The sequence below is a fragment of the Cibotium barometz genome, chromosome 36 (assembly GCF_041138505.1).
Source record: "Cibotium barometz isolate CiBa-2024 chromosome 36, ASM4113850v1, whole genome shotgun sequence".
NCBI classification, from domain to species: Eukaryota; Viridiplantae; Streptophyta; class Polypodiopsida; order Cyatheales; family Cibotiaceae; genus Cibotium; species Cibotium barometz.
This window is the reverse complement of record NC_141081.1, coordinates 31,540,709-31,546,661: the sequence shown is the minus strand read 5'-3', so window position 1 is coordinate 31,546,661 and position 5,953 is coordinate 31,540,709. Positions and strand designations below refer to the sequence as shown.

The window sequence follows — 5,953 nt, the reverse complement described above, 5'->3', positions numbered from 1 at the left end:
CCATCATTGCTCAAGGGATGGTTCAAATTGTTGAGATGGTTGAAGGGGCTCGGTGAGTTCCTGTTTGTTTTTTTAACATTTGGATAGGTAAATGCTTGCTTTTGACTTGCTTTTATATACAGTGGCATTATTTATTTTTCTTGCTTGGCTCAAAATATTGAACGTCTATAGAGAGAGAGAGAGAGAGAGAGAGAGAGAGAGAGAGAGAGAGAGACCTTAAAGTCTTATGTAAATTATTAGTGTAGTGAGTGTTATATTTGATATCATGGATATATTGCTTAGGATGGATGTGGAAAGGAGATCATTTTCATTTGTTTATAGTGATGGATAAGATATTGAAGGTTATATTTGATATCATGGATATATTGCTTAGGATGGATGTGGCAAGGAGATCATTTTCATTTGTTTATAGTGATGGATAAGATATTGAAGGTATTTTTTTCAACGGTTGCTATATTATAGGCATCATTATTTTTCATAATCTATTTAATATTCATGGCTCAATTGTAGATCCTCCATTTTGGGAAGGACAAGCAACATCATCTCTAATTATTGAACTATTAGAGAGCACTGATGTTTTACGGTACATATAAAACCTTGCTTTTTATGTAGCTTTTGTGTTTTATTTTAAAAATTTATATTATTATTAATATATTCTTTTTGCAACAGGAAATATGTTTATTTTTTAGAAACCTAGATTATTGCTAGGTTTGTATGGTCGAGACATTTACAACGAGAGCTTCAAGCTTATTGGAATTTACAATCTAAGATTGCGAAAGATTGCGAGACATTTACAACGAGAGCTTCAAGCTTATTGGAATTTACAATCTAAGATTGCGAAAGATTGCGGATCAACTTCATGTACATGTAATGTTTGTAGACTATAAAAAGCCTAATAAGTAGGCACTGGACATTACCGAATTTTTTGATTTACTGCCTAAGCCTGTTCAAATGCCATTCGTCTCAAATATTGATCCACCAAATGAGTTTTGTAAGGTTTTATCTTTTTCTTTCTTTTTATCTTCGAAAATTATATCTTGCAATATCTAATGTTTTTATCTTAAATCTATTTTGCCAAATGGAAGCAAGGAGTTTAGGCTTCCAAGGGGAGATAACTAGTTGTCGAAAGATTGTTTTAATGCTTTGTTCAGGTGTGTTAAGATTGTCAATACTATATGGGTTGGGATACTAGATGTATATTTATGCCAAGTTTGGTGCTTTATTCAAAGAAATGTAAGTGCTTTAGGAGCTTCTACATGGATATATATAGCAAGCATGGTGTGTTTATATATAGGTTGGCAAGTTGAGGACCATGAGGCCCAAAATGGGCTTCAAATATAAAGCTTATCTCTACTCACCCCCCCCCCCTCCTTTTGTTTTTATGGATGCAAGAATAAGAGGACTCCTTCTGTTTTTATGCATGCAAGAATACTCTTTGCCTGTCTGGACTAGTCATGCATGCCACTAGTTATAACAAAGCACATGCAATATTAAATGTGACATTTAAAAATTAAGAAAAAAAACTATTCTTATTTATTTTTCTAATAATAATAACAATAATCCAAATACAGCGCCCCTTGACACATTTGACCGTTAACTACTCACGGACCAAGTAGTTATTGCTCATGTCCGTGACGCACGTGTGGTAACGACCAGGTCTTAGCAAGTATGGAGTCTATGGACGACGGTGAGCAGGAAGGATGAGGCAGAGTGAGGAGGAAGGATGAGGGCTGGTAAAACACCACCATGTCGCTGCTGCAGCGTTCTCTTCAATTGCTGCTTCTGCGCATCCTTGTGTAGTATGCTCTGCTCAGCGGACTCCAACTCTTATCCAATCCAATTTTCTTTGGGCTCTGTGTATAGGGGCAATGAGACCATCGTATCTCCGAACGGCACATTTGAAGCGGGCTTGTTCTCGCCGCCGGGCTCTCATCGTGTCTACTTTGGCATATGGTATGCCCGATTACAGCCCAAGACAGTGGTGTGGGTGGCGAACCGCAACGTGCCGGTTTCCGGAGCTGCCGAGTTTGGCTGCTCGGCCGACGGCGAGCTGCAGGTGCGGGGCGAGGGTGCGTCGAAAGTGGCATGGTCCTCAGGAACGAGAGGTCGGGATGTGAGAGGCGGCGTGCTGGAGGAGACCGGCAATCTCCGGTTAGTGGGCGGCGGCGCTGCTAATGGCAGCGTTTGGGAGAGCTTTGATCATCCAGGGAATACATGGTTGCCGTACATGAAGCTGGGCCCGGGCAAGAAGCTAACATCATGGAGCTCAGCGAGCGATCCTGCTGACGGGATTTACTCTCTGCGGATGCTTCCCAGCATGGAGTTTGTTTCCATGTGGGATGATCGCCGCCAGTACTGGAGCAGTGGCGCCTGGAACGGCGCCGCCTTCGCAGCCGTTCCCGACATGATCAACAACACCTACTTCTCTTTCTTCTTCGACAAATCTGGATTCTTTTGGTCTCCCGCCCCCCAGCTCTCTCTCATCGCCAGATTCATTATCGACACTGACGGTGAAATTAAGCAATTCGTTTGGAACCCTGCTGTCTCTGACTGGATATTCTACTGGTCTGAACCTCAAGAACCGTGCCTCGTCTACGCCCTCTGCGGACAGAACTCCCTCTGCCAGAGCTCCTTACATCCTTCCTGCAGCTGCCCCTCCGGATTCCGCCCTTCCCTTGCCCAAGACTGGTCCTCCGGCACTTGGTCCGCCGGCTGCTCGCCCGAATCGCCGGCCAAATGCGGCAGCGGTGAGTTCCTTCCGCTGGCCAATTTCGACTTCGAAGCCGGCCATCTCCGGAGAGCCGTCAGCGTCGCTACCAGCGCCGGCTGTGCCGTCGCTTGCTTGCGGAACTGTTCCTGTGCGGCGTACAGGTATGTCGAGGATGCGTGCGAGCTGCTGTTCGAGCCGCTGCTGAACGGGCGCAGCTCGCCGGATATCGCTGAAACTGTTTACATGAAGGTCGGGGCGTTACCGGCGGAAGGTAACGGAACGCCCAGCTGGCATCGCCGGACGGAGGTGGCGGCGCTAGCTTGCGGCGCTTGTGTTCTACTTCTGGGCGTTGGAATCGCAATATTTATCCTTAGGGCGAAGGTACGAGCGACCCCGAAAGGATTGCCAGGGACGGAGATGATCGAATGGTTTTCATACGCGCAGCTGCAGTCCGCCACCACAAATTTCTCCAGCAGGCTTGGAAGCGGCGGGTTCGGGGCGGTGTTCAAGGGCTCGCTGGGCGTCCCCTCCAGTCCGGTTGCCGTGAAGCAGCTGCTGTGCCACCGACACGGCTGGGAGCAGGGCGAGAAGCAGTTCCGGATGGAGGTGAGTACCATCGGAAGCATTCAACACGTCAATCTGGTGCGCTTGCGTGGGTTCTGTTCTGAGAAGTCACACCGCATGCTGGTCTACGACTTCATGCCGAACGGCTCTCTCGACACCTACTTAAACAATATCTCGCCGCTCAGCTCCGTCAAGGATCCCCTTTCTGACGAGCGCCCACTCCTAGTTTGGGCCACTCGCTACCAAATCGCGCTGGGAACCGCCCGCGGCATCGCCTACCTCCACGAAGGATGCCGGCAATGCATTTTTCATTGCGACATCAAGCCGGAAAACATCCTTCTCGACGCCGAATACACTGCCAAAGTGTCGGACTTCGGCTTGGCGAAGCTCGTGGGCAAAGAATTCAGCCGCGTTATCACGACAATCCGTGGTACCAGAGGCTATTTAGCACCGGAATGGTTCTCTGGCATGTCCATCACGTCCAAGGCGGACGTGTACAGCTACGGCATGACGCTGCTGGAGCTAATTTCAGGGCGACGGAACCTGTCGTACGGGAACTCCACGGCCGTGTTGTCGTCGGCCGGCGCGGACCCACGCCGGCGGTTCTTCCCAGTGTGGGCGGCGCTCTGCATTGCAGAGGAGGAGGATTTAGTGGCCAGCCTGGCGGACACGCGGCTGGGCGGCCAAGTTGATGTGGAACAGTTGAGGCGAGCGGCCTTCACTGCGGTGTGGTGTATTCAGGAACAGGAGGCCGCCCGCCCAACTATGCGCCGGGTTGTTCACATTTTGGAAGGCTCTGTTGACGTTAGCCCCCCTCCTGTCCCCGAATCCCTTCGTGTCCTGGCCCTTGAGGATGACCTCCATCAACTCCCCTCGTGGGTCGACCGCCCATACATGTCTTAAGCTTGTTTTAACCGTCATTTAACTGTCATCTATGGCAATGTAGCGCATTTGAACCTTTGAACCATCGTCGATGTAAACCATGTAACTCCTACACACCTTTGGTTCTTTTTTAAGCTTAGACATGGAAGAGTGCCTTAATTTACACTTTGTTTCACCACACCAATAAAATTTCTCCTTAGCAATAATCTCCACCTCAACATAAAGTTTCTCTTGAGCAATTGTCTCTTTTCAAGGCATGGTGTTTATTTACCTTGAAAAGAAGGTCATCTGAATTGAATTTTTTGTCATTATACAACGTGTTTCTACACAAGAGCAACAATCACTTTATCACCTAATAAGACATCACCCAAATGTGCAACATTTAAAGTAGTGCACTTCACTTTATAAAGTTGAAGTTACATTTATAGGTTGTTGTGCACATCTCTATATTATCTTAAGGAAGAGTTTCACAAAGGTGCCATGTGGCAAGAATTTGGAGGTTCAGGAAGGAGAGAAGGAGGTTTGGGAATTTGAATTTGGAGTCTCAAAAGACGTGCGAAGCACAGGTTGCCCACTAGTTTCCCTTAAAGTAAAGGTGCTTGCAAATAAGGAGTCTTATCTCATCAATGAGAGTCATTGATTAGCCTTGACGCATGATGTACATTGCCATTGATAACACAAAATTCAAAATAATAAAACTTTCTAGCAACATTGTGTGGCACAACATAAGCAGATATAATTTTTCATCATAAGAAGTAGATTACCATTGCATTAATGAAAGGAGAAACAATTAACTATATAGTAGAATGTATTGTCACTGTTCTTACACTTCAATTTAAAAAGGAAGAGAGGAAACCACTTTTCCCTTCAAGATTATATGTTGGTAAGACACCATGACTGAAGCACCAACCTATTAAGTTGGTAAGACAACATGACTGAAGCACCAACCTAATTAATGGCACTAATAATAACTGATGCCTCTCAAATGATTTTTTTAACAATACACACTAGTGTGTAAAGATTGATGTGAAATGCACACATTATCAAGAGATTACTTTGACTACTTGCGTCATGTTAAAAAAGATAATGGTGTAATAGTGAGAACCAATCAAGGTTGCTCCAACCCCTTGACTCATAAGGTGTTGTACACATCTATCTTTGCACAAGAGTGCCTAAACATGAGGAATCCCAATCAATGTTGCACCAGTACCTTGACTCATAAGTTAATGTATGGTTTTTATACACATCTATCTTTGCACAACAGTGCCTAAACATGAGAAATCCCAAGATAGAGAAGGACAAGTTGAAGGAGTTTGATTAATCCATTCCCTTTGCTAATAGCATAACCAGATTGTGACATGTTCTCTTCTTTGTAATTCTTTTGTAGTCCTTGCAGCTCTTGGTGGAGAACATGGTAGATAAGATACAGATGCTATGGCATACACTCATTTGGAAAAACAAGAGGTCCCCTTGCAATCGTTGTAATGCTAACACTATCTAAACTTTAAATTTGTAGACCCAACTTGGGCTTCAAGAAATTCATGATAAAACTTTACCATCTTAACATGGTTTGAACCTTGAATTGATAATTCATTTGTGCATCCCTAATGTCAAGAGTTATGTTCCTCTTATAAGAGAAAATCTTGAAAAGTTGTATAAGGCATCATAAAAATTATATTCCTCAACATAAGCAATATAACAATAACCTACTTTTAAGAAAGTATTAATATCTTTGTGAGTGATTGAGGCTTTGAGTTCTCAAATGCAATGAGATGAAGCAAGGAATATGATTTTTGA

At 44.7% G+C, this 5,953-nt stretch overlaps 1 pseudogene across 1 annotated transcript; it reads left to right on the top strand.

Annotated features, from left to right (window-relative positions):
• Positions 1-1,620: 1,620 nt before the first annotated feature.
• Positions 1,621-4,362, top strand: LOC147617793 (G-type lectin S-receptor-like serine/threonine-protein kinase At2g19130 pseudogene; annotated as a pseudogene). Its single transcript, XR_015262254.1, has one exon. The product of XR_015262254.1 is annotated as a G-type lectin S-receptor-like serine/threonine-protein kinase At2g19130 pseudogene (transcript).
• The last annotated feature ends 1,591 nt before the right edge of the window (positions 4,363-5,953 follow it).